At 43.8% G+C, this 21,767-nt stretch overlaps 2 protein-coding genes across 6 annotated transcripts in view; one reads left to right on the forward strand and one right to left on the reverse strand.

Annotated features, from left to right (window-relative positions):
- LOC119842466 (zinc finger protein 271-like) overlaps nucleotides 1–21,767 on the forward strand; it is a 638,009-nt gene that overhangs the window by 451,266 nt on the left and 164,976 nt on the right. Inside the window, exon 1 of one of the 5 annotated variants that reach the window (XM_043496657.1) lies at nucleotides 8,221–8,697. The exons of the other annotated variants lie outside the window; for them this stretch is intronic. The gene's annotated coding sequence lies outside the window, so the exon portion shown is untranslated. Of the gene's footprint in view, nucleotides 1–8,220; nucleotides 8,698–21,767 lie in introns of those variants that run through there. 5 annotated transcript variants of the gene reach the window in all.
- Nucleotides 1–21,767, reverse strand: part of LOC119843027 (zinc finger protein 850-like) — a 765,636-nt gene that overhangs the window by 294,858 nt on the left and 449,011 nt on the right. The window lies entirely within an intron of this gene.

The raw sequence follows: 21,767 nt of genomic DNA on the forward strand, positions 1-21,767 counted from the left end.
CTGGCAAACAGAGGCTAGGGAGGGACACCATCCCTGCCCATCCTGGCTAATAGCCATTGATGTACCTAGCCTCCATGAATTTATCTAGTTCCTTTTTGAACTCCTTCAATAACCCCTGAGGAGGATGGTTTAGGGCCTGTCTACTGAAATAATGTGACCAACTGTTTTCTCAACCAGGCAGAATTTAAAGCATACGCAGGGAGAGAGTCTGGGGGAAGCGGGGTGTGAAAAGGACTAAAGCCCTTTCTGAAACCTCCCCAATCGCCCTTCTCACCCTGACAAGCTGCAGAATAACATCCATGTTTTGCTCCACATCACTTCATTCTGGCAGGGGAAGGGAAATGGCTGCAGTGGAGCTGGAACAGGTAGGAGATTTTCAGGGGTTCCTCTGATAGATGGAGGGGACACAAAATACACAGGTGTGATTGGGTCAAAAGCTACTAGGCCCATTTAATATGGGCTTGGTTTTAAGAATAGGTGCTTTGGTTTGGGATGGAAATTTCCCCATCTGGGGGACAGGAGCTAACCCTCTAAAGTGCCCTGGAGCTACTGCCCAAGAAACAGCATCTTGCCTCTCTCTGCAGGACAGGGGCTGCTGCGATGGTTTCCAGTCATGGGTGAATTTCTGGCTGAACCTCTCAGCTGTGGGGAGATCTAAATGTGGGCACTGTAGCTCACAAGGGGAAGGAGAAGAGCTGGTTGGATTTTCCCATCAAATATGTAATTCAGTTAAAAATGAAGTTCTCTGTGAGGAAATGCTGATTTCAACTTTTTTTTACATTTTTCGTTGGGATAATTAACAGGAAGACATTTCATTTCAATATTTCCAAATAGTTTTTTTTTCTAAACTTTTCTTTGCCCCCAACCTTTGGCTAATTTCAAAGTTTGCCCCAGTGAATCTCCCACAGGATGGAAGTGCCATTTTCTGAGCAGTTCTATCATGGAGGTGAGAGGATGGGAAGCAAACAGCAGTATTTCTATGGTGACAGTTTCATGGCCTGATTCCTGCTGTAGATAATTTATAGTAAAGGCAGGGGAGAGCAGCAGGTTTTTAAAGGGCATAATGTCATCTGTGATAAGTGGCACCACTAGGAATAAGAAACTAGGTTGGAAGTACAATTGCAAATGTTGTTTAAGGACACAACATATTGGAGACTGGGGCAAAGGGGACAATCTGGGGCCCATGTGACTGACCTGGTGTGGTTTTCATTGGAGCAGAGTACTAGTAGTTGTTGTTTCAGGGACTTGTGACCTTCAGAGAGGTGGCTGTATATTTCTCCAAGGAGGAATGGGCTCTTCTGGACCCTGATCAGAAAGCCCTCTACAGGGATGTCATGCAGGAGAATTACGAGACACTGACCTCACTGGGTAAGGAGCCATTTCCTCAGATCATGACTAGTCAGATTAGACAAGTGTTGCCAAGGGGTAAGAAAGATACAGACTTGCTGGGGATCTGCCCGTGGTGGGTGCTGTTAGGATGCTTTGCGGCCTACTCATTGGTGTGTTAGTGTAACCCACTGGTAAATGTGTGCTACAGCGCCTCTTCAATGCCCATTCCACAGAGGATATCAATCTGACATAGCTCCAGATAAAGAGCAGCTCCTGATTTTAGCTCGGGAGGTCACCATTTCAGTCCCTACTGTTCAAGATGGTGGCTGTCAAACTAGCACTAGCAGGCAAGCTCCCTGGAATAAATCACAGGCGCAACCATGTCTATACATTTGTGGGAGCAGGATCTGGGGCAGCTTCCTCCCTGCTGCTGGGCAGAAACAGTAAAATCAAGCACATCCCTGAACCACCACCTGAATCGGGGTGGGAGGAGCCACACCCTGGAGTGGCTGACTGCGTGAGCATCAAAAACTACCTCTTCACTCAGCCATTACAATAATACTGTTCCACTATCGTCCACCCAGCGTAGGACCACATGCTATGTATGGGATCTGATACCCACTCTCTGTTGGTCATCACTCACTCACACTCCCTCTCCACTGCTCCATCCTCAGAGATGTAGCTGTTTATGCTTAGCAATGGGATGGGGTCTAACATTGCTGCTGTCACACAGTCATTAAATCCTGGGGTGCATGGAGATCCCTGAAATCTTACAAGGGACCCCCTACAACTCCCAAGAGACATCTTATTGTCCCCAAAGGCCTCTGCTAACATTTTCCCATCAGTTCCCATGAAATGTCACTTCTTCCCCAGGAGCATTGTATAGCAGCCATGCCTTTACTTTGTTTCTTCTCAGGACACCCAGGGCTGTGAGTTACCCTGTCGCTATCTGCCTCCAGTACAAAGAAGACTTGTCTGTACTAGCTGGGTGTTAGCTTCCTAATACAACCAACCTCTCAGTCACGCATGCATTCTGCTCTTTGCACTGCAGCTTGCCAACAGATGTACTCCAGCCCCCAGGTCAGCTCAAAGTGTCCCCCTGAGGTGTCCTGTCCCCGATTACTGGATACCCATAGAAATGCCAGAGGAACACTGCTCCAGTTTACCAGTTAAACCTTAGCCTACCGCTTCTTTATCGCACACAGACCTTGAGTTCAGTTATTGTAAAACAAAAGGAAATTTATTCAAGAAAGAACAGAGATTCAACTAGAAACAAGTGTGAGTGACTTACACAAAGGGTTACATTTCATACAGAATCCTAAAACATGAACTTGAGCCTACCCTTATCAATAGTTACCTTTCCTACCTAATAAAGTAGGTTCTCTCCCCAAAGTTCAGTTCTTTGCAGCAGTTGCTAGCCCCAAGGAACTCTGATCCAGTCTTTCATGAAGCAGCCCTCCCCATCAGGGTACCTCCTCAGTGAATGGATGCAGAGTGACTATCTCCACCCTGAGATACACTAAACCAGTTTGTGTCTTTATTCCCAGAAAGGGCGATCCTCTCTCTGTCAGATCGTGTCCTTTCGTGTCATATCATGTCCTTTTCACTTCCAAATGACTTTGATATTTATAGTTTTTTCCATTGACTTTTCTGGGTTGGTGCAAAGGTAGACAAATGAGTCTTGCATTATATCACTAGCTGACCCGGGATGGGCACAATTCCCTCCTGCTTGAATGGGCTGTCACAGAGGTATATTATTGCCTTTTAATTCACTCTCACTTCATAACCTGAAGCCATATTGTCAATATACAGTAGTTACATTATTCCTGAAATATTACATCTTGTGTTATGAGTGGAGCTTTCAGTGGAGACCTCACATGCTTCTCTTTATGGATAAATACACTGCTGTTTCATGGTATCAGGTGTAGTGACTTTGTCAGGTCTGAGGCAGGAGTTGCTTGTATAGAACAGTGAACCCTTTGCCAGTTGGCATCCATGGTCCTTTGTGTCACATTAACCCTATATTTTTTCTGTGGGTAGGATTTGTTACTCCTAAACCTGACTTGGTCTCACAGCTAGAACGAGAAGAGATGTCATGGGTCCTGGATCTCCAGGGCTCTGAGAAAAGGGACATGCTGACAGGAACCTGCATAGGTGAGGAATCAGATAAATTGACTGAAAAGCGATGGAGGGGTGAACAAAACAGCTGGGATTCCCACTGAGTCCCTGTGAACTCCCCCAGTTCTGCCTCATTTCACCCAGGACATGACTGTCCCCAGCCCATCCATATTCTCAGGGCAGACATCCCTCATGGCTTGCCACCCACCCTGACTGACACCTGGCACTAGCTCCCTCCCCCTGAGTGTTTGAATGAGGTGTAAAGGCAGAATTGGTTCTGTCCCATGCAGTTATTTGGCTTTGTTCTCCACATTCCCCTTTCTGAGGTTCCCTGTCCGGATTCTCTTTCTGTCCCAGCAGGTAATGGGACAGTGAATAACAACAAGGAGGAGAATTCTCAGCAGGAAGGTTCTGAGCAAGTTGAAACACAGGGGATGGTATCAGGAAGATCAGAAGGGGATGTTTCCCAGACTTCTGAGCTGGGAGAAGCCTGTCAGACACAGCTCAGGCCAGAGAGGCTGCAGAGAAACCTCTCCGGGGAGACATGGGGTAAATCCAGTCACCATGGGAGAAATCTCAAAGGCATTCCACTCCGTCAGGCAGCCCACTTGGGAGAGGGGCCAAAGATATGTGGTGACTCAGGCGAAAGCTATAATAGCATCTCACACATTATTAGTCAGCAGAGAATCTGCAGAGCAGGAAAATCCAAGAAATGCACTGACTGTGGAAAAAGTTTTGCTTATAAATCGGAACTTGATAGACACAATAGAATCCACACTGGAGATAAACCTTATAAATGCCTCAACTGTGGGAAAAGCTTCACTCTGAGCTCCACCCTGATAAAACATCAGAAAACTCACACAGGGGAGAGACCTTATAAGTGTCCTAACTGTGGGAAAAGCTTCCGCCAGAGCTCACACCTTGCTAGACATGAGGGAACCCACAGGGAAGAAAAGCCCTTTATATGCCCTGACTGTGCAAAGTGTTTCAGTTGCAGCGCAAATCTTCTTTCCCATCAGAAAATCCACACAGGAGAGAAACCGTATAAGTGTCGACACTGTGGGAAATGCTTCACACACCACTCATACCTTCTGGGCCACCAGAGAATCCACACAGGAGAGAAACCCTATAAGTGTCGACACTGTGGGAAAAGCTTCACACACCGCTCAAACCTTAGTACACATCAGAGAATCCATACAGGAGAGCAACCTTGCAAACTTAAGGGCCACGGGAAAAGCTTCAGTGTGAGTGCAGACTGATTGGCCAGTAAAAGCTGGACGGGAGCAGTAAAAGCTGGATGGGAGGTGGGGGATAGAAACCATCTTCAACAAAGACTGTATCTTGCTAGGTTAAGTTATAGTCTTTTAGATGTATTAAACCTTTTATTTGCTTGTAACTGTTTCCGACTTTATCCCTTTTACTTGATATCACTTAATCCATGTTCTTTTGTTCAGAAGCTTGTTTGGTTTCATTTTAAATCACTGCTGTGTAAGTTCAGTAAAGTGTGTGCTTCTAGAAAGCAGACAGGATGGAATGTTTTACCTCCTCTGTAAAGGCAGAGAACCTAACTCTCTTTCTGAGGGCTCAGTGAGAGGGTCTGGTCCCTGCTGTAGGATGGTTTTGGGGTGAACTCAGGGCTGAAGGGTACTGAGGTCAGTCTGCAAGGAGTAACTGGGTTGGGCAAAATGAGGGTGAAGCTTATGGGCTGCTGGCAGGCTGTTGAGGGGATCAGAACTCTGGCCCAAAGCTACAGAGCCACAAGACATCCGGGGGTACAAGGGAAACAGTGACTGAATCCCTTACTGGCCTGGGTGAACTCCTGTCAGGGTTCCTTCCCCACTCTGAACTCTAGGGTAACAATGTGGGAACCCGCATGAAAGACCCCCTAAGCTTATTCTTACCAGCTTAGGTTAAAAACTTCCCCAAGGTACAAACTTTGCCTTGTCCTTGAACAATATGCTGCCACCACCAAGCGTTTTAAACAAAGAACAGGGAAAGAGCCCACTTGGAGACATCTTCCCCCAAAATATCCCCCCAAGCCCTATACACCCCCTTTCCTGGGGAGGCTTGAGAATATCCTAACCAATTTGTTACAGAATCATCAAAGACCCATACCCCTGGATCTTGGAACAATGGAAGTCAGTCCGGTTCTTAAAAGAAGGATTTTATTAAAAAAAAAAAAAGTAAAAATCATCTCTGTAAAATCAGGATGGAAGATACTTTACAGGGTATTCAGATTCAAAACACAGAGGATTTCCCCTCTGCACAAAACCTTAAAGTTACAGAAAACAGGAATAAGCCTCCCTCTTAACACAGGGAAAATTCACATAAAACAAAAGATAAACTAATCCGCCTTGCCTGGCTTACCTATACTGGTTGCAATATTGGAGACTTAGATTAGGATGGGTTGGAGAAGATGGATTTCTGTCTGGCCTCTCTCAGTCCCAAGAGAGAACACAACCATGTAAACAAATAGCACAAAACAAAAGCCTTCCCCCCTCCCAAGATTTGAAAGTATCTTGTCCCCTTATTGGTTCTTTGGGTCAGGTGCCAGCAAGATTAGCCGAGTTTCTTAACCCTTTACAGGTAACAGGATCTTGCCTCTGGCCAGGAGAGATTTTATAGCACTGTATACAGAAAGGTGGTTACCCTTCCCTTTATATTTATGACAACTCCAAACCATCACACTTGGCAGCCCACTATCCTCACAAACATCTCCATTCCCCCATGAATAAGATCCTTTGTCTGCTCATGCGCCTAAACACCCACTCTGGGAAAACCCAAAAAAGTACATTTCGGGACTTGGTCAATAAATGTGCACTGTCTGTCTGGCACCACACCTATGAATACCAGCTAAGTCACAAATCCTGGGGCATCTCCAAGTGCTTCTTCATTGACTCTGGTACAGTGGACAGCTTTATCAAAACTGAAGCAACTTGGGCACTATAGGTTTCAGAGTAGCAACCGTGTTAGTCTGTATTCGCAAAAAGAAAAGGAGTACTTGTGGCACCTTAGAGACTAACAAATTTATTTGAGCATAAGCTTTCGTGAGCTACAGCTCACTTCATCGGATGCATTCAGTGGAAAATACAGTGGAGAGATTTATATACATAGAGAACATGAAACAATGGGTATTACCATACACACTTTAACAAACGTGATCACTTAAGGCGAGCTATTAACAGCAGGAGAGTGGTACAAAACATTTTGTAGTGATAATCAAGGTGGGCCATTTCCAGCAGTTGACAAGAATGTCTGAGGAATTGGGGGGGGGGGGGGGGGGAATAAACATGGGTAAATAGTTTTACTTTGTGTAATGACCCATCCACTCCCAGTCTCTATTCAAGTCTAAGTTAATTGTATCCAGTTTGCAAATTAATTCCAATTCAGCAGTCTCTCATTGGAGTCTGTTTCTGAAGTCTTTTTGTTGAAGAATTGCAACTTTTAGGTCTGTAATCGAGTGACCAGAGAGATTGAAGTGTTCTCCAACTGGTTTTTGAATGTTATAATTCTTGACGTCTGATTTGTGTCCATTTATTCTTTTACATAGAAATTGTCCAGTTTGACCAATGTACATGGCAGAGGGGCATTTCTGGCACATGATGGCATATATCACATTGGTAGATGTGCAGGTGAACAAGCCTCTGATAGTGCGGCTGATGTGATTAGGCCCTGTGATGGTGTCCCCTGAATAGATATGTAGACGCCCATTGTTTCATGTTTTCTATGTATATAAATCTCCCCCCTGTATTTTCCACTGAATGCATCCAGTGAAGTGAGCTGTAGCTCACGAAAGCTTATGCTCAAATAAATTTGTTAGTCTCTAATGTGCCACAAGTACTCCTTTTCTTTTTGGGCACTATAGATTCCTTTGTGGCTCAAGCCTGTTCTTGATCTGGCAGAGAAAACCACGCAGGCCCTCTTTTTCTCCAGTCCAATGGCCACGGAAACTGTTCCCAGGGTATTGAGAGACCCATCCATTCTCCACGCTTCCTGGGTATTTCATGGCTGGCCCTTCCCAACTCCCTTATCTGCTGGTCTCAACTAACAGTTGAATTTTTCTCAGAATTCTGCCTGCAGCACTGCCTGACCTCAGCAAATGGGCAATGGGCACTAGTTCCTCTGTGATTGCATGCCAGGGGTTACTGGCATGACAGAGCTATCCACTGAGTCCGGTCCTTGACTTCTGTCCAAATACAGCAACTACAGTGATGTGTTTTTAAAACAGACACTGTGCCCAGTCACGCTACAACCAGGGCCAAACTTTCTGTTCTGGCATTATATTATATGCCTGAACTAACTGTGCTGTGCACCTCTCTTCTGGTGACCTCACATATGCTCCATATTGTGCCTATGTGCCCACTCCCACAAGCCCCACAATAAACTCGTCAGACGCCTGCAACCCCTCAAGACTTCAGTTGGCATAGTCACTGCTTTAGATTTTGTTATAGAACTACTTGAGTCCAGTGGGTTCACAATGGGTGGATGTTTTGCTGGCTTCCAAATTAATTAAATATGAATGCATTTGTAAAATGGGGGAAATGTTGTATGATTTTCCTTGAAACCCTGACTGCTTGGTTATATTTAGGCTTGAAAGAATTAGATTTTTAATTGATAAATGTCAATAAACATTTATTTTGCTGTACAGAGACAAGCCAACAATAAATATTTCCATCGATAATCATCTAAATTTATAGATAGGCAAAGTAAAAAAAATGCTGCTTGAGACTTTATTAGAGTTTGATTTAAGGCAATTTACTTTGTATATTTTGACATGTGATTTGCAAAATTGTGTTTTAATGCTTATAAAATTAATTTTTTGAATCACATCTATTGTCATTAAAAAACAATTGTCTGACCTCCCCCCCACTTCCCACAACTCTGAAAAATGTAATATATATGTTTAAAATCAATATCTGTTCAAATTATAAAAATAAAACTTGAATTCTCCCAAGCATAGTTCTAGTGACTGTTTACTACTGAAAAGGGAGGCGGCTGTGCTCGCTCTACTAACATATCAGGGTTGAGTTTCCTGGGTCAGATGCTGTAGCTGACGCATATGTTAAGACCCGGAAGGAAGCCTGGAATCTGAATTCAATTGATCGGCTCAGCTGCTCGGGGGCTGTGAAGGGAGAGCTCTGCATTAACCGCCCTCTGTGCCCAGCCCTGGGGAGACTTTCTGCGGCGGCTGGAACCAGCCCCTGGGGCAGCCCAGGGCTCTGCGGACACCAGCCCCTGAGCCGGAGCCTGCATGGGAGAGACCCGGGGAAAGGGCTGGGGCCGGGCAGGGAAAGTGACTCTGCACCAACAGCCCCTCCTCGCCCCAGCTCTGCTCCCAGGCGGGGCTCTGCGAGTCCCAAAGCCGCTGCCCTCCCCCAGGCTCTGCCTCCCCTCACGAGAGCCTATGGGAGCCGAGCCAGCCCCGGGAGAGTGACTGCCCCGGGTCGGGCCAGGTGAGGGATCGAGTCTCCCAGCCCGAGGGGAGGAGATGGGCAGAGACTGGCAGGCGCAGCAGGAGCAATCAATGGGGAGGGAAGTCTCGGCTCCCAGCCCTGCCCAGCTACATTCCCTGCAGCACCCTGGGGCAGATTGACTTTCCTGGGGAGAAGGTGAGGAGCAGGGAAAGGAAAAAACAGTTCCTGCCTCTGCTGGTCCCTGCGCTGCTGGGGGGGAAGATGCAGCCCTGGGGACAGTGTCAGGAGAAATCTCTTCATATTCATTGGTAGATACAGTGGAAAAGGGTGTTGGGAAAAGAACACTACAAGCATTTCATCAAATGCCTGTTATGGTGATGTAGCACCTGGAGATGCTAAGAGCAGGGCCTCATTTGGTTATCTGCTGCACATGTGGTTAGAGAGTCACTGAAGTGTTTATAATCTATGCACAAAACAGAGAGGAAACACAAGGAAAGGAACTTGTGGAAGTTTACCGTTGTGGTTAGTAGCAAAGCAGAGAAAAGAACAGTGATTTCTAGCCATTACACCACACAAAGGGTTTGTCTACACAGGGACACTCAGGAAATTTAATCCAAATTAACTAAAAGTCGTGAAGGGGAAGAGGAAGAAAACCTTTTGTAGTGATAATCAAGGTGGGCCATTTTCAGTAGTTGACAAGAACGTCTGAGGAACAGTGGGGGGAGGGAAATAGTTTTACTTTGTGTAATGACTCATCCACTCCCAGTCTCTATTCAAGCCTAAATTAATTGTATCCAGTTTGCAAATTAATTCCACTAAATACAGAGGTGTGACTGGGTCAAAAAGCTATTAGGCCATTTAATATGGGCTTGGTTTTCAGAATAGGTGCACTGGGACAGGGATGGAAAATTCCCTAACTGTGGGACAGCAGCTCTAAAGTGCCATGGAGCTACTGCCCAAGAAACAGCATCTTGCTTCTCTGTGCAGGGTAGGGGCTGCTGTGATGGCTTCCAGCCATGGGTGAATTTCTGGCTGAACCGCTCAGCTGTGTGGAGATCTAAATGTGGGTGCTGTAGCTCACAAGGAAGGAGGAGAGCTGACTTGATTTTCTTATCAAAATATATAGTTCAGTCAGAAATGAAGTTCTCTGTAAGGAATGCTGATTTCAACTTTTTTTTCCTTTCAAATTTCCAGTTGGGATAATCAACAGGAAAACATTTCATTGTGACATATCAAATAGATTTTTTTTTTTTTCCTAAAACTTTTCTTTGCCTCCAAATTTTGGCTATTTCATAGCTTCACCACAGTGAAAAGAAAAGAATCTCCTGCAGGATGGAAGTTCCATTTTCTGAGCAGCTTTAGCAGGGAGGTGAGAGGATGGGAAGCAAAGAGCAATATTGCAATGGTGACAGTTTCATGGCCTGATTCCTGCTGTATCTAATTAGAATAAAGACAGGGGAGAGGAACAGGTCTGTGAAGGGGAGAATTGTAATTGAATAAGTGTCACCACTGGGAATAAGGAATTTAATTTGGAGGTTAGAACTACAATAGTCATTGAAAGGCACAGCAGAGGGGACCATCTGGGGTCCCTCTTACTGACCTGGTGGGTTTTCATTGGAGAAGAGTACTAGCAGCTGTTGTTTCAGGGACTGGTGACCTTCAGAGAGGTGGCTGTGTATTCTCTCCAAGGAAGAATTGGCTCTGCTTGGACCCTTGTCAGAAGCCCTCTATGGGGATGTCATGCCAGAGAATTATGAGCCACTGATCTCACTGGGTAAAGAGCCGTTTCCCAGGTCAAGGTTAGTCAGATTAGACAAGTGTTGCCAAGGGGTAAGAAAGATACAGACTTGTTAGGGATCTGCCATGGTGGGTGCTGTTAGGACACTTTCGTAGCTAGTCACTGGTGCATTGGTATTACCCACTGCTAAAGGGTATCTGCAGCCTCCTCTTCAATGCCCCGTCCTACAGAAGATATCATTCTGCCATAGCCCCAGATAAAGAGTCTTAGGTTATTGCAGCAGCTCCTGACTAACTCTGGAGATCACCATTTCAGTCCCTGATGTGTCACCCAAGATGGTGGCTGTCAAACTATTACCAGCAGGCAAATGCCCTGGAATAAGTCACAGGCACAATGATGTGTATTCATTGTGGGAGCAGGATCTGGGGCAGCTTCCTCCCTGCTGCTAGGCAGAAACGAGTAAATCAGGGCACAGTCCTTGAACCACCACCTGAATCAGGGGTGGGAAGAGCCAAAGCCTGGAGTGCCTGTTTGCACCAACAAGCACCTCTTCACTCAGACAGCACAATAACACAATAAACAATAATTAGCCTACCTTGCTTGTCACCATGAAAGGTTTTCCTCCTTTCCCCCCCCTGCTGCTGGTGATGGCTTATCTTAGTGATCACTCTCCTTACAGTGTGTATGATAAAACCACTTGTTTCTGTTCTCTGTGTGTCTGTAATAAATCTCTCTCTGCTTTTTTCCACCAAATGCATCCGATGAAGTGAGCTGTAGCTCACGAAAGCTTATGCTCTAATAAATTTGTTAGTCTCTAAGGTGCCACGGGACTCCTTTTCTTTTTTGCGAATACAGACTAACACGCTGCTACTCTGAAACACAATAACACGTTCCACTATCATCTACCCAGAGTTGGACCACAGGTGCTATGTCTGGAGTTTGATAGCCAGTCTCTGTATGTGTACACAAACACACACACTCCACTGCTCCATCCTCAGAGATGTAGCTGTGTATGCTTAGCAGTGGGATAGTGGTCTAACATTGCTGCTGTGACAGAGTTATTAAAGTCCAGGGAGATCCCTGAAGTCTTACAAAGGGCCTATCACAACTCCCAAGAGGACTCTTATTGTCCCCAAAGGCCTCTGCTAACATTTTCCCATCTGCTCCTATGAAATGTCACCTCTGCCCCAGGACATGCATAGCAGCCATGCCTTTACTCTTACCCTGTTGCCACCTGCTTCCAGCACAAAGGGGGTCTTGTTTGTCACTAGCTCGTTGTTAAATACCTAGTGCAACCAGCCTCTTGGGTCACTCAAGCGCTGCACTCTGGGCTATGCCAGCCCTGCCTTTGCCCTACAGCTCTGACACAGATTCACTCTAGTCCCCAAATGAGCTCAAAGGTCCCTTGTGAAGGTCCAGTCCCTGATTACTAGATACCCACAGAAATACCAGAGGAACATTGTACCCTTGTTTACCAATTTTAACCTTAGCCCACCCCTCCTTTATCGCACACAGCACTTGAGTTCAATTTCCTTTAGTTTTATATTAAGAAAAAACAGATTCAACTAGACACAAGTGTGAGAGATGAACACAAATGGTTACGTATAAAACCAAATAATAAAATGCAAACTAGGGCCTACACTTGTCAATAGTTCCTTTTCCTATATAGTCATAGGACTGGAAGGGTCAACAAGAGTCCAGTCCCCTGCACTCATGGCAGGAACCAAGCAGCATCTAGACCATTCCTGACAGGTGTTTGTCTAATCTGCTCTTAAAATCTCCAGTGATGGAGATTCCACACCTCTCTAGGCAATTATTCCAGTGCTTAACCACCCTGACAGGAAGTTTTTCCTAATGTCCAACCTAAACTTCCCTTGCTGCAATTTAAGCCCATTGTTTTGTGTCCCATCCTCAGAGGTTAAAGAGAACAATTTTTCTCCCTCCTTGTAACAGTTTTAAAGTACATAAAAGATTGTCCCCTTTCTGTCTTCACTTTTCCAGATCAAAAGAGACAATTTTTTCAATCTCCCTCATAAGTCATATTTTCTAGACCTGTAATCTTTTTTTGTTGTTCTCTGGCCTCCTCCAATTTGTCCACATCCTTCCTGAAATGTGGCGCCCAGACTGGACACAATGCTCCAGTTGAGGCCTATACAGCCAGACTAGAGCAGAAGAATTACTTTCTCGTGTCTTTCTTACAACACTCCTGCTAATACATCCCAGAATGATGTTTCCTTTTTTTTTGCAACAGTGTTTACATTCTTGACTCATTTAGCTTTTGGACCACCTATGACCCCAGATCCCTTTCCGCAGTACTCCTTCCTAGGCAGTCATTTCCCATTTTGTATGTTCCTTCCTGATTGTTCCTTCCTAAGTGGAGTACTTTGCATTTCTCCTTATTGAATTTTGTCCTATAAATAGATTATCTCCCCAAGTTCAAAGTCCTTTGCCAGCGGTTGCTAGCCCCAAGGTGCTCAGGACCTAGTCTGTCATGAAGCAGCCTATTTGTCAAGGTATCTCCACCCAGTGACACCCTGAACCAGTTGTGTCTTTGTTCCCAGACAGGGCGATCCCCTCTCAGTCATATCGTTCCTTTTCAATTCACTTTGATGTTTATAGTTTTTCCATTGACTTTTTGGGCTAGTGCAAGGTAAACAAATAAGCATTGCATTATAGCATAGATGACCAGGGCAGGCAACAACTCTCTCCTGCTTGAGTGGAGCATAAAGGTATATTATTGCCTTTTGACTCTCTCTCACTCTATGACCATAAGGCATATTTTCAATATAGATAAAGTATTCTGAAATATTACATCTTGCAATGGTTATGAGTATCAACATGATACAAGCTTTCAGTAGAGACGTCACATGCTGCCCTTTCTGGATAATTATCATGAAATTGGTATATGTGTAGGAGTTTCATAGAATATCAGGTTGGAAGGACCTCAGGAGGTCATCTAGTCCAACCCCCTGCTCAAAGCAGGGCTAATCCCCAATTTTTGCCCCCAGATCCCTAAATGGCCCCCTCAAGGATTGAGCTCTCAACCCTGGCTTTAGCAAGCCAATGCTCAAACCACTGAGCTATCCCTCCCCGTTATCCAGTCTGAGGCAGGAGTTGCTTGTAATAGAACAGTGAATCCTTTGCCAGTGGCACCAATGGTCCTTTGTGTCACCATAACCCTAATTTCCTCCCCCTCTCCCCCCGAGTAAGATTTGTGACTAAGCCTGATTTGATCTCACAGCTAGAACAAGGAGAGGTGTCATGGGTCCTGGATCTCCAGAGCTCTGAGAAAAGAGGCATGCTGACAGGAACCTGCATAGGTGAGGAATCAAGTAAACTGACTCAAACCATTGAGGGATGAACAAGACAGCTGGGATTCCCACTGAGGCCCTGTGAGCTCCCCCAGTTTCTACCTCATTTCACCCAGGACATGACTGTCCCCAGTCCATCCATATCCTCAGGGCAGACATTTCTCATAGCTTGCCATCCATTATAACTGATGCCTGGCACTAGCTCCCTCCCCCTGAGTGTTTAGATGAGGTGTAAAGGCAGAACTGGTCCCCTCCCCTACAGTTATTTGGGTTTGTTCTCCACCTTCCCCTTTCTGAGGTTCCCTGTCTGGATTCTCTCTATTTCTCAGCAGGTGATGGGACAGTGAAGGAGAATTCTCAGGAGAAAGGTCCTGAGCAAGTTGAACCACAGGGGATGGTATTAGAAAGATCAGAAGGGGATGTTTCCCAGACTGAGCTGGGAGAAGCCTGTCAGACACAGCTCAGGCCAGAGAGGCTGCAGAGAAACCTCTCTGGGGAGACATGGGCTAAATCCAGTCACCATAGGAAGTCTCAAAGGCATCCCACTCCATCAGGCAGCCCACGTGGGAGAGGGGCCAAAGACATGTGACAACTCAGGAAAACTACAGTAGCATCTCATCCCTTATTAGAGAGTAGAAAATATGCAGAGCAGGAAAAATCCAAGAAATGCACTGATTGTGGAAAAAGCTTTTGCTCATAAATTGAATCTTAGACACCCTAGAATCCACACTGGAGATAAACCCTATGAATGCCTCAGCTGTGGGAAAAAGCTTCAGTCAGAGCTCCACCCTGACAAAACATCAGAAAACTCACATAGGGGGGAGAGACCCTATAAGTGTCCTAACTGTTGGAAAACCTTCTGTCAGAGCTTGCACCTTGCTAAACATGAGAGAACCCCCTGGGAAGAAAAGCCTTTAAAATGCCCCGACTGTGCAAAACATTTCAGTTGCAGTACGAATCTTCTTACCCATCAGATAATCCACATGGGAGAGAAGCCCTACACATCAAAACCGTGGAAAAGATTTCAGAGTAGCAGCCGTGTTAGTCTTTTCTTTTTACGGTTAAAGGAGTACTTGTGGCACCTTAGAGACTAACAAATTTATTAGAGCTAAGCTTTCGTGAGCTACAGCATCCAATGAAGTAAGCTGTAGCTTACAAAGCTTATGCTCTAGTAAATTTGTTAGTCTAAGGTGCCACAAGTACTCCTTTTCTTTTTACTGTGGGGAAAGCTTTGCAAAGAGCTCAAAGCTTAGTAGACATCAGAGAACCCACACAGGAGAGAGATCTTACAACTGTAGAGACTGGGAAAATTCAGTGTGAGCTCAGACATAAGGCATCAGAGGGTCCATACAGAAGAGAAACCCTACAAGCTTCAGTCAGAGCTCAGAAGACATTAGACACCAAAAACCCACATTGGAGAGGGATCCCATCTCTGCCCCAACTGCAAGAAAAATCTTCACTCAGAGCTCAGCCCTTATTAGGCACCAGAAATTCCATGCAGAGGATAAAACCCTATAGCTTCCTGTCTAGGGGTGGAAGAAATGAACAACACATTTGCAGAGTCCTGTGAATATTAGTTTCATTTGGTGCAAGAGTTCCAGGCCACCAATTTCTCTCTCCCTCCTCCTTGTAGTGCTCTATCCTATCACCTCTACCCTTCTAGAGGGTCTTCCCTTAAAGCCCTTTCTTGATCCTTTATAAAAGTTCTAACTCCACATCCTCCCTCTTAAGGCTTTACACTGTACTCTCCCCTCTGGCAGCCTCTACCTTCCATCTTATCTCCCTGCCCCCCTTGTGCCCTGTGCTCTTCCCACTCTTCTTGGCCTTTGCTCTCTTTAGGTCAAATGAGCTGGGGGTATATCAGTGTAGTTCCATTGGCTTCAGTGGAGCAAGGCTGAGTTGCAGTGGCTGATAATCATGCCCATTGTTTCCAGCTGGACTTTTCCCTGGGCTCCTATATATCCCCACCCTCTTCCCATTTCACCAAACTCTAATGGGGCCACCAGATTGTACACAGAGTTGGTGTGGTCTCCCTGTCCAAACTCCTAGGCTGAGCTAACAAAATTAAATCCATTACTGCAATGGTTAGTATGATAAAAGCACCAGAGACTAGAGAATCATAGGACGGGAAGGGATCTTAAGATATCTAGTCCAGTCCCCTGCACTCATGGCAGAAATAAATATTATCTATCCATCCCTCACAGGTGTTTGTCTAATGTGCTCTTAATCTCCAGTGATAGTGTCAAGGTTCCTTCCCCACTCTGAACTCTAGGGTACAGATGTGGGGATCCGCATGAAAGACCCCCCCCCAAGCTTATTTCTACCAGCATAGGTTAAAACTTCCCCAAGGCATGAAGTCTTTGCCCTTGAATTAGGTAAAATGCTGCCACCACCACCAAGTATTTTAGACAAAGAACAGGGAAGGCCCCCTTGGAGTCCTATTTCCCCAAGCCCTATGCTGCCTTTCCTGGGGAAGGCTTGATAATATCCGTCACCAATCAGTACAGGTGAACACAGACTCAAACCCTTGGATCTTAAGAGCAATGAAAACACACAATCAGGTTCTTAAAAGAAGAATTTTTTTTAAAGAAAAGGTAAAAGAATCACCTCTGTAAAATCAGGATGGTAAATACCTTACAGGGTAATCAGATTCAAAACAGAGAATCCCTCTAGGCAAAACCTTAAGTTACAAAAAGGACACAAAAACAGGAATACACATTCCCTCCAGCACAGCAAATTTACAAGCCAAAATAAAGAAAAACCAAACATTTTCTAGCTAGATTACTTAACTTTACAGGAGTTGAAGGGCTTGCATCCTTGATCTGTTCCCGGCAAAGGTATCACACAGACAGACAAAACCCTTTGGTGCCGCCCCCGGGCTCCAGATTTGAAAAGTATCTTGTCTCCTCATTGGTCATTTTGGGTCAGGTGCCAATGAGGTTACCTTAGCTTCTTAAGCTTTTACAGGTGAAAGGGTTTTGCCTCTGGCCAGGAGGGATTCTCTATTTTCAATCTGATTACCCTGTAAGGTATTTACCATCCTGATTTTACAGGTGATTTTTACCTTTTCTTTAAAAAAAATTTTTAAGAACCTGATTTTTTCATTGCTTTTAAGATCCAAGGGTTTGGGTCTGTGTTCACCTGTACCAATTGGTGAGGATAATATCAAGTCTTCCCCAGGAAAGGGGGCATAGGGCTTGGGGGAATAGGACTCCAAGGGGTCCCTTCCCCGTTTTGTCTGAAACACTTGGTGGTGGTGGCGGTGTTTTACCTAATCCAAGGACAAAGACTTTGTGTCTTGGGGAAGTTTTAACTTAAGCTGGTAGAAATAAGCTTGGGGGGGGGGTCTTTCATGCAGGTCTCTACATCTGTACCCTAGAGTCCAGAGTGGGGAAGGAACCTTGACAGATTCTGGAACCTAGGCAATGTATTCTAGTGCTTAAGCACCCTGACAGTTAGGAAGTTTTTCCTAATGTCCAACCTAATCTTCCCTTGCTGTAATTTAAGGTCATCATTTTTTGCCCCATCCTCAGATGTTAAGGAGTACAATTTACCTCTCTCCTCCTTGTAACAGCCTTTTAGATACTTGGAACAAAAAAACAAAACAAAAATACCACAAAACACCTTTGTCCTCCCTCAGTCTTCTCTTGTCCAGGCTAAACAAACTCTGGTTTGGTAGTTTGTTTTAACAAAACAAAACAAAAAAAAAAACCACACACACACACACCACACAACACTTCCAACCTTCCCTTGTAGGTCTTGTTTTCTAGTCCTTTAATTGTTTTTGTTGCTCTCCTCTGGACTTTCCCCAGTTTGTCCACATCTTTCCTGAAATATGCCCAGAACTGGACACAATACTCCAACGGAGGCCTAATCAGCATGGAGTAGAGCTAAATAATTGTATCTTGCTTACAACACTCCTGCCAATACATCCCAAAATGATGTTTGCTTTTTTTTTTGGTGCAACAATGTTACACTGTTGAGTATTTAGCTTGTGATCCACTATGAGCCCTAGATCCCTTTCTGCAATATTGTCTCATATCTAGGTATTTATAGGGCCTGTATTATCTTAGTGCCTCACAAAGATTAGTGGATTTATCCTCATAACACTCCCGTGAGGCAGGGAATTATCCTCATTTTACAGATGACCTACTGTATAGATGAAGTTATTGGAAGCAATGATATGTTCAGGCATGATAGAACCTACCCTGAGCTAACAGTCTAATAGCTTAACATAAGTAAAACTGCACATGTAAGAAAACTCAGAGTAATCATACCTGTGGGGAAAACAAAAGAAAGTAACCACAAAGAAGAAGAAACTGTCCTGAGCTAACAAATCCTGTATTGACAAAGGAGGACAGTTACCATGGAAATGAAAAACAAATACATATGTATCAGAAAAAGATACCTGTTTATATATATAGTCTGTGTAAACAAGGGAAGATGGAGCTGTGTACTGGCTGGGCCTAGAGTGGGCGTCATGTTGTTCTGATGACCTTTCCCCTGGTAAGTAACTGATCACTGCTTGCTAGTTTTGCCTTAATAAAGGCTTGTTAATCCGATCAGCTGGGTGGTTAACATTAAATCACTAGAAGTGACTCACCCAAGGTCAGATAGGGAGTCTGTGGTGGAAGCAGTAACTGAGCCCAGATCTCTTGAGTGCCAAGCCAGTGCCTTAGCCACACTATTCCTCCTTACAGGTAATACAGTTAGACCACCCTTCTAACTAATCTACCCTACATTCCCACACATCCCTCTAACATCTCTATCCAATCTAATTAATTTATCCAATTTCCATATGCTCTCTAATCATCCCCATACACACCACTCCATCTATATACATATATTATGATCCACATCATTGTAATATCTGAACAGCTGAGATTTATATGACATTAGAATAATAAAACGCAGGGCAGGATGGGTCCTTGAGAGCTCATGTAGTCCAGCCCCGTGTCCTGATGCAGGATCAAGTAAACCTAGACAAACAATCCCTGACAGGCGTTTGTCCAACCTGTTCTTTAAAAAGCGCTGATGGGCATTCCAAGTCCTCCCCTAGTAACTTGTTCAAGTTCTGAACTATCCTTATAGTTAAAAGATTTTCATATTTAACCTAAATTTCTCTTGCTTCACCTTAAGTTCATAACTTCTTTTCCAAGGCTTTAGTGGACCTGGAGAAAAACTGATCACTGTCCTCTTTATGGGGGGTGGGGGGATGAGAAAGGAGGAAAAAAAAGCATTGTGGCACCTTTTCTTTTTGCGGATACAGACTAACACAGCTGCTACTCTGAAACCTGTCCTCTTTATAAAACCCTTAACATTTGAAGATCAAGTACCCCCCTCAGTCTTCTTTTCTCAAGAGTAGAAATGTCCTGTTTAAATATTTCCTCACTGATAAAAGGGATAGAAAATCTTATTTTTTGTTATTCTTCTCTGGACTCAAAATTTGTCCACATCATTCTTGAAGTGTGGAGGACAAAACTGGATGCTGTACTCCAGCTGAGGGTTCACTAGAGTTGAGTAGAGCGGGACAGTTAGCTTTTTTGACAATGGCACCACATTGTTGACTTGTATCCAATGTCTGATTCACTATAATTCCCAGATACTTTTCTGCAGTACCACCTAGCCAGTTATTCCCCATATTGTAGTGCATTTGATTTTTACTTAAGTGTAGCACTTTGATTTCAAACCAATTCTCCAGTTAAGATAATTTTTAATTCTTAATTCTTGTCCTCCAAAGTGCTAGCAACCCTTCCCAGGGGATGTCCTCTGAAAATTTTATAAGCAGTTACCAAATAAATGTTTATTAGTGCTCATTTCCAACACTGCAACCAGTATTCATACAAGTACAATATTCTCCAACTTGCAGGATGCTGGAAGGTTGTTGGTGCTTTTGGGATAGATTTATGGTTGACAGAGTAATCTTAACAGTTCTTTTATGCCAGGTTTCAAAGTGGTAGCCATCTTAGTGTATCAGCAAAAAAAAAAAAAAGGGAAGAAAAACCCCACAAACATCCCCCTCCCCCCCACACTAGGAGTACTTGTGGCACCTTAGAGACTAACAAATTTATTTGGGCATAAGCTTGTGCATGTGATTCTCTTTGATTAGAACTTTTGAATTTTTAGGCTTCCTAAAGTTCTTCGATTTATGGGTATTTTAAAGCATTATAGAAATTAGGGCTGTCTATCAATCTCAGTTAACTAATGCAAAAAAAAGTTAATTGCAATTAATCTGCAGTTTTAATCACACTGTTAAATAGAACTGAAAAATTTGATGTTTCTATATTTTCATATTGTATTGTGTTGTAATTGAAACCAACATGTATATTTTTGATTACAAATATTTGCACTGTAAAATAGTATTTCTCAATTCCTCATACAATTACTGCAGTGCAATCTGTCATGAAAATGCAGCTTACAAATGTGGTTTCTCTTACATGACTGCACTCAAAAAATATAAAACTTCAGAGCCTACAAGTCCACTTAGTCCTACTTCTTGTTCAGCCAATCGCTAAGATAAACAAGTTTGTTTACATTTACAGGAAATAATGCTGCCCTCTTACAAGATTAGAAAGCGAGACTAGGCATTTGCATGGCACTTTTGTAGCTGGCATTGCAAGATATTTACATGCCAGATATGCTAAAAGTGTATGCTAAACATTTGTATGCCCCTTCATGCTTCGGCCACTATTCCGAGACCATGCTTGCATGTGGATTATGCTTGTTAAGAAAATAGGGTTAAATTTGTTACTGAACTCCTTGTCCTTGTGACTGAATGCATGCCCCCTGGAATGGTAGCTGAAGCATGAAGGGATGTATGAATCTTTAGCACATCTGGCCTGTAGATATCTTGCAATGATGGCTACTACAGTGCCATGAGAACACCTATTCTGACTTTCAGATGGCATTGTAAACAAGAAGCAGGCAGCATTATCTCCTGCAAATGTAAATGAACTTATTTGTCTGAGTGATTGGCTGAAGAAGTAGGACTGAGTAGACTTGTAGGCTCTAAAGTTTTAGTTTTGTTTTTGAATGAAGTTTTTTTGCACATAATTCTACATTTGTAAGTTCAACTTTCATGATAGAGATTGCACTACAGTACTTTTATTAGGTGAATTGAAAAATACTATTTCTTTTGTATTTTTACAGAGCAAATACATTTATATATATATAAACAAATAAATAAATAAATAAAAAGTGGGCACTGTACTTGTTTTAACTGAAATCAATATATTTGATAATGTAAAAACATCCAAAAATATTTAAATGGCGTTAACAGTGGGTTAATCATGATTAATTTTTTTAATCGCTTGACAGTCCTAAAAGTAATAATGAAAAAATGCTGAATTTAAAAAAAAATCCACATTTTTTACAAAAACTTTCCATTGAAAGGTTGATCAGCTGTAACCTTTACCTATAGAGAGGTGGTATATCAGACTAACGTTAACACCATCATAATTTGCTTGGCTTGAAGATGTCAAATTTAAAAAAAAAACCACATAAAACACAACTTGTATCAAATTAAGCGCTTTGCCTCCAGCCTGCTATCTATCCTCAAAACATCCCCAGACCCCATGAATAAAATCCTCTCCACCTCCTTCTGCTCATATGCCTAAACACCTACTCTGGGAAAACTTGGCAGGGGCAGTGGAATGAGAAGGGATGTGGTGAGCAGGAGTGGTCTCATAGGGAAGGGGGGGTGGAGGAAAGGAGGGACATGGCTGCAGGGGGGGCACTTTGTGGGGAGTGAGGAGGGACATGGCAAGCAGCTATGTAAGGGACCAGAGATTAGATCCAGTCTGGCAATTCTTACGTAAACTGTGGTTTGTGAAAAAAAAAAATTCTGAACTAAAAAAA

The sequence above is a fragment of the Dermochelys coriacea genome, chromosome 14 (genome assembly GCF_009764565.3).
Source record: "Dermochelys coriacea isolate rDerCor1 chromosome 14, rDerCor1.pri.v4, whole genome shotgun sequence".
In the NCBI taxonomy this organism is placed as follows: domain Eukaryota; kingdom Metazoa; phylum Chordata; order Testudines; family Dermochelyidae; genus Dermochelys; species Dermochelys coriacea.